This window comes from Neovison vison, chromosome 4 (assembly GCF_020171115.1).
Source record: "Neovison vison isolate M4711 chromosome 4, ASM_NN_V1, whole genome shotgun sequence".
NCBI lineage: Eukaryota > Metazoa > Chordata > Mammalia > Carnivora > Mustelidae > Neogale > Neogale vison.
The window spans coordinates 46,685,383-46,693,069 of record NC_058094.1 but is presented as its reverse complement, the minus strand read 5'-3'; the positions used below and the strand labels follow the sequence as shown (position 1 = coordinate 46,693,069).

General features: G+C 37.5%; 1 pseudogene; it reads left to right on the top strand.

Moving 5' to 3' along the window:
* Positions 1-5,555: 5,555 nt before the first annotated feature.
* LOC122905556 lies at positions 5,556-6,096 on the top strand (annotated as a pseudogene).
* The last annotated feature ends 1,591 nt before the right edge of the window (positions 6,097-7,687 follow it).

Here is a 7,687-nt window from a genome sequence, read left to right as displayed (position 1 = left end):
AATGGGTGTTCAAACTTGTTATATTAAATGTCAAAAGCATATAAATGGAATGAATAAGAAAATTTGAGAATAAGGGAAAATTAGAGATCTAGAATTAGAGATCAGGACTATATTAAAGTAATTTTGTTAACTATGTTTAAGAATGATGCAAAACTACTGTATAGCTCGTGCTTATTGAGGTAACTTATGAAGTAGTGCTTTCAGCAAATAAGCAGTTTACCTGATTACACTGGTAAATAACATGGGAAGCTGATGTGGTAATTTGATTAAAATCTTCAGTATTATAAATCTTCAGATATTATAGATAAGAGTTATGAAGGGGAGCACATTGTTTTCCTTCCATGTTCAAATTTTCCTCAACATTATATTAAAAGAAATGGAAGCTGCTCCTAGAAGTTAACCTTGCAAACTAAGATGGTAGGTAATATATTCTGAATAATTAAGAGGTATCCCCCTTCGTCTGGACTGCATACGTACTCCACTGTATAGTCTCCTTTGCAATGTGCTATAGATCTTATGTTAAAGACTGCAAATTTCCCAGGGCATCTGGGTGGATCAGTTGGTTTAGTATGGTCCAGGTCATGATCTTAGAGTCCCAGGATCGAGTCCCAGGATCGGACTCCCTTCTTAGCAGGGAGTCTGCTTCTCCATCTGTCCCTCCCCCCACCTCATGCTCTCTCTTTCTCTTCCCCTTTCTCATTTTCTCTCTCAAATAAATAAAAATCTTTAAAAAAAAAAAAGAAAGAAAAAAAGATTGCAAATTTCTCTAGGACTGGACTTACACTTGCTTGGCATTGATGTTTCCACAATTCCTACATACCTACAAAACACAGTGCTTAGCCTTTTGTAGTATGCTTTCCAAATAATTTAAGTTGTATTGTTCAATGGTGATGCAGTACTGGCCAACTAAAATGCCACTTATAACAATTATAAATGAATATGGCCAATAGCACCTATGATATTCAAGGAAAAAATACTATTATTGGCTGGTTAACCATATTTACTGAGTTCACTATATAGAGGAAGTAGTCTTAGACTTATGGGTTTGATTCAATCTTATCTCTACCATTAGTAGGCAGGCATTTCAAAGTCTCCTGACAGGTACTTTCTTTCTGTTCAGGTTGAAAAGTGTTGAAATTCAAGTGAATCACATGCAAAAAAAATAAAATTCACATCACTTCAACTCTCAGGATAATTTGTTCAATTTCTCTTCTCTATTCAATGACCTCATTATCCAAGACCTGAAGCTGGAATTTCACTTACTATCTCTTCAGAACGTTCCCAGTTTGTATGATATAATGCATAATTTAAATGCATGAAGGTATATTATCCTCCCTGAAAGCTTCTGAAGTTGAATGTACAAATATTGAAGCATCCTTAAACCATTTGCTTTTACTCTATCAACACTCATAAATTGAAGTAGAAAAATTTTGTTAAGTGGCCAGCTATCTATATACTTTAATGATATTTAAAAGTACTTTTCAAATGTGGAAAGATGTCCTTTATCCCATAAAGTGTTTCTCTAATATCAAAGGCTGCTTTTAAGAAAGGATGTATATTTTTCTCCAGAACACTTTAGAAAAGTCATCATAACTTCCGTTCAGGGTTTAGCTTTACAGTTTTGGAAACGATTGTGACTGGATTGTGCAAGTTATATTCATTTGGAGTTATTTTAGTGCTTACAACAAGCCACATTCAACTGTGACAGTCTTTCAATGCTGAAACAACTTTACTATGAAAGCCACTGTCACTACCCAATATGGACAGCTAATTAGCAGCTCAGAAGGAATTATCTACAGAAATGACTTGTTTCAAAGGCCTAATCAGTCCCCAACAGATTTCAGACTGGAGAGTAGTATGTGAGTCCTGTAGACTCAAACTTTATCTTGAATTCTCCATTTACTGTTGTATTAACACTGTTTTTACAGTGGATTGACATGTGTCATTAGAACACTTTTTTCAGTCTATCTACCTCACCATTTTTTTCCTTTTGATTGCTGTTGTTTTCCTCTGAAAGCAAACACTGCAAAGTCAAACTGATAATTCTGAAGTACATTTTGTATAAGAGTTTGTACTCTATTTGGCATGATTTTTTTTTTTCCTTTCTGCAGGCTCATCAAAATGGCCAATGTCACCAAAACAGCAAATTTGCCAGGTGCAGCTGTTGTACATAGCAACACACACGAGTCTGGAATACTAATGTCCTCTAAACATTTTGGATAGGATGACATAGTCCTAAGAAAACATTTTTCATTCTCAATAAGAATATGATCTATAAGTTTAGAGCTTTTAAGAAAAATGCAATATATTCAGGATACCGTCAATAGTAAAGTGTTTTTCTATTTTCCTAGGACACTTTATTAACCAGGTCAAGCTCTAGTAAGCAAAACACTATATAGAATGCACTACAGTATCTGGGGGACCAGAAGAAGGAAATGAAATCTTCTCATTTTTTTTAGTCAAGGCAAGTAGACAAGATCAGTACCTATACATCAAAAGTAAAACATGTAGTATTCTCAATATAAAGACCATATTAAGTTTTTGGTTCAGCAGGAACACACAGATATGATATGAGCTTTATCATTAACTTTGCCAAGTTCTGTCACATGGCCCACTCTTGGCACCCATTAATAAAAATGATTAACTATAAAAAACCATTGCTTGACCTTGTGTACAGGCAGAAAGTTAGTCGAACATCACTGAAGATTCTTGAAAGTGCAGACTTGGCCAACATGTTCAATAAACATATTTCTTTAATTGCCTTTCCTCTCATCCCTTGGTATAAATATCACTATATGAAACACCACTTTTTAATACTAGAAACTAGTATTAAAAAACTGGAAACACTTAAAATTGTTTTAGATGTTCCAGAGTACAGCTTTAACTTTCTAAAGCTCATCATTGGAGGTTTAAGATCTGTTCATTTATAATTTTTTTAGAGGGTAGAGAAGGGGAGATATAGGCTGTAAGGGATTCTTGGGCATAATTTTGCACCTTAAGTGGAGAAGAATCCATATAAATAGCTTGTCTTATAAACAAAAAGGGGGAAATGGGATTCAGAGTCAGGAAGATCCTTTTAACCTAAATCAGTCTCCAGAACTTTGGTTTCTTCTGTTTCACGAAAGTATACAATAACATAGGGCACAAACTGCTGCCTTAAGAAACCTCTACCAAAAGCAGAAGGCAAAACAGAGGGAGCCAATGCTCCAGTCCTGTAACACACTACTGTCCGGTATGACACGCAGAGAGCTCAGCCAGCAATGAGCGGCTGGTCTCCTGAGAGGCAAGTGATCCATAGCACATAGGGCAGTATACAGAAGGGCCAGACCTCAGTGACCAGGGCAGCAACCTCCAGTGAACCAACTGCTCTGCCCTGCAAAACCTCACAAACAATGCCTCACAGACAGGCAGGAACAACCCTGGGGACCTCAAAAATGCAAAACTGAAAAACTAGCAATTAGTAAGGAACAATACTTCCTTAGGAACAGACGCAAGCCACTATGTAAGTTGGTTGATTATTACTAATACTACATTTCATTGTCTATTGCTCCCCCCCCCCCGCACAGAGCATTTATATATGTGTGTGTTATTTTATTAAAACAATCTGGAAAGAAGAGCATCTCCACCCTCTTCAATTTTACACATTAGTTCCAAGCAAAGTACACTCATTTAGGAAAGATTAAGTGTGGCAAGAGCACGAGGACATTGCCTCGCTTTCTTGTTTAAGCCAAGAATCTTGAGGCTTTCGAGTATCTCCCCAGGATCAGAAATGGAATCCCCTGCTTTACATTTCCCATCTCTGGCATTGCTGCTTATCCTCTATCCCTGCCACTAACCAAGCTCCAGAGATTTGCCTGCCTTTGAAGGAAGGACAACATTCACGGAGATTTAGCTTCAGTGAGTAGGCTATGGGAGACTGATGGAGAACAGCTGCATGCCAAAGTTATTTCTTTATGGTGAGCTAATAAAGGATGGATTGTTCACAGGGTGAAATGAAGTGTGAAAACACATCTGAATCTCTGAAACACTGCCACAGATGACAGCAAAACAACTATGCCAATAAGATTTGGAGACATGTTGCAAGCTATGCCACTGTGGCTCACTCTATATGAAAACAGAACATAATTACAGGAGCTAAGTAACTTTCATTTAACATTTATTCAAATATTATTGTGTACCGAGCTCTGTGCTAAACTCTAGAAATGGAAAGTGAATAGAGCATGATCTCGCTCCTTCAGAATAACACATTCAACCAGTAGAGAGGAACAGTGACCATAATGTGAAGTGCTGTAATGAAATCATATACAAAGGGTTACTGAAGGACAGACAGGGAAAACCCTAAAATAGGTCTTTCTTAAAACCAAGGAAGTTCTACCCTTCAACGCCTTCCAAAATAAGAATTGTGAAAAAAAAATAATAAATGCCAATATCGATTAACTGTTCCCTCTGGTCCAGACACAACACTTGGACGTCATCTCATGGAGTGCTCACAACCACCCAATGTGTACAGAACAATCACCACCCCCATTTTATAACATAAATAACCATGTTGTAAGTCACCATAGAGTCTCCTGGGTTGTCAGTATTCATACGTTTCTTTAGCTCTTTTCTTTTTTTATAAGTTATAATTTTTTTCAAATTTTATAGCATTTGTTGCAGTCTATCTTCTTATCTTTATTTTTGACACAATTCCCTCATTATAGTTTATACTACTAGAAGGCAATGACCTATATCTAATTCCACTCTAGAGCAATGCATACAGTAGGCCCTCAATAAATTGTTTTTAATAGAATTATTCTAAAAATATATGAACTAGAGCTATAAAAATAGCTTTATATAATCTTACTTCTCAAAGGCTGAAGGAAGAGAGAATGATAACTGAAATAACACACCTTAAGTATAAGGTCATTAAGATCCACTAGGACATGGACAGCAGATACTGAAGATGGAGTGTGATAATATAAGGGGCCTAATAAAATCTTCCTGGTTTCTCAGTACTTCCATTGTGCTCTGACACACTTCAGTTTCACCCTTGGGTTATGTTCTTCCATTTGTATACTGTTATTCCTAAATTAAAATTTATTTTGTGTTATCTTTTCCAGGCACATAACCCTCAGTTCTGAGATGGATTCTATCTATCTGAATACAGAAGCACTTTCTGGGATGCTTCTCCTCTCCTACATTTCCACACCCTTGCCTTGTGTTTGCACATGGTTTTCTCTGATAAACAGGGTAAGAGGCATCTCTGGGTTTCATTTCATGAGACCTCTCAATACTGAAAAACTGCCTGCTCCTTGAAGGGGCCATCCAGGACCTTGAACTTCTTCTCCACCTCCACAATCCCTGAACTATCCAGGAAAGTGGAACATGTAGAAATGGGATTGATATTGTGATACTATTTCACATTCAGCCTTCCCTGGGAGTGGAATAGAGCAATGATAGAAAATCGAGAAAATTGCCACTCTCTCACTGCTCAGACAAATTAGAGTCACAAAAAGCAAGCAGACATTTACAGAGGGCAGTCGTGGCAGGAAGCAGAGGGTGGCAGCAGCAGAATGTTGGCTGCTGGAGTGTTTAACCTAAACAAGTGAGCAATTTCCACCTCAGTGTGTGTAGGAGCACATGGAAGCAACATGAAGAGTGAAGACTATGCTCTCCTGAGTTATGTCAACTGGTGTGACTATCCCCTGCCCAATGTGGTCCACATTAAAAACCTCTCTGACAGCTGGAAGGCCTTGAAAGAGAAGAAGGCTCCCTGGAGCAGCCTCTCCTTTGATGAAAAAGTTGAACTCTAACGGCACGAAGTTCAATAAGAGCTTTGCTGAAATGAACAGGAGCACGAATGAGTGGAAGACGGTTGTGGGCATCGCCATGTTCTTCATTGGCTTTGCTGCTCTCCTTCTGATTTAGGAGAAGCACTGTGTGTACGGCTCCTTTCTACACACCTTTGAGGAGGAGTGGGTGGCCAAACGGATCAACAGGATGCTCGACATGAAGGTCAGCCCGATTCAGGGCTTCTCAGCCAAGTGGGACTACAACAAGAACAAGTGGAAGAAATAGAAGAGCCCACCACTCACCCATTTGAGCCTCACAGTGCTCTCCCACCTCCATGCAGCTCAGCATCTTCCCTGGAAACCATTATGTTGCAACACCAGTGCTAATAAACAAGCAGTCTATGTGGAAAGAAAAAAAAAAGAAAGAAAAGAAAGAAAGAAAAAGAAAGCTGATATTTTTTAAAAATTAGAATTCATTTAAATTGACCATGCTTAGTTTCAACAGTGTTCAAGTTTTAACTATGAGGCCAAAGCTTTTTAGAACCAAAAAAGATTTCTTACTTCTTACCAACTCTACCATGCATTGGACTGCTGAAGATGATAGGGAAATGGTGTAATAATCCTGGAAGAGAAATTTTAGGGCTGAAAGCCTCACAGAAATCTTCCAGACATGCCAAGGAAGGTTATTTTGAAAAACTGAATCTGAGGGAAAGTGGATGACTTATTCTTGTGCCCTAGAAATTATTTGCTCTAGTTTTGTGCAAAATTCTTAACTTTTATAGCGAATGCTCCAAGTGATACTTTTCTATTTAATACTATCTATTTAATACTAGTCATGCAAATTATCTTCTAATAAATTTCTTAATTTACTGAAGCAGATGGCATATATTTCTCTATCCTATAGAACTCCATTACCAGAAAAGGCTGTATCCAGGTTTTAGCCTGTCAGATAATAATGTTAATAGCAAAAGTAGCAGCAGTTCCCAGTTATTCGCTACTTCATTTTAATTATCTTAGAGATTATCTTACTAAATCTTTACAATATTTAATTAAAGTAGGTGCTACTTTATTTCTTTATTTTCATAGTTTAAAACGAATATTTAAATAAGATAGTAACTGGACAAAAATTACAGGTAAGTGGTGGCGCCAGAATTTGTGTTCTGATAACCTACAGAGTCATCTCCTGTGAATGCTCTTGCTGGCAGAGCCTGCCCTTAGCAACTCAGGTTTATGACTATAAAAGATACAAAATAATAAAGTAAAAATATAGTGAATTCAATGAAAAAGAACACAAGGTACTTCTTGTCTAATCATTTTCTAATATTTGTCCTTTACAGATCACTTCAATACAAAAGAGGTTTCTATGCTTTATTTATTTAATCACCTGTTTATGACAAATTCATTGAGCACATATACTTCAAGTACTGGTGTATGTGCTAGAGAGAAAAGAGCTGATAAAACAGACAATCGCCACAGTTGTAGATCTGAAGGTGGAAAACAGAAATAAAGATAAATAAGATATAGTAGATTAGAGAACAGTAAGAGCTGAAAGAAAAAAAATACTGTTCCAGTTCAAGACGGCAGCTAGGAGAATCTCAAACTCACCTCTCCAAGAGATACGCAGAATCTATAGCTACATATGCAACAATCTCCTCTGATAAAATCCCACTAGCTGAGTGACTTTTACATATGGAATAAAGGAAGAAAAAACCCAAATCAGAGAGGCTTAAGACAATCTCACCACAAACCCCACCACCAGCACCACAACACATAGCTGGGAGCGGATTCAAAACCCTGCTGTTCCCTAGGAGGTAAGGGTTTGAACTCCACATCTGGCACAGTTTGTAAGACTGCCCCTGAGAGACAAGTCCCCCAAACATCTAGCTTGAAAGCCAACTTCTGGCTTCCATCCA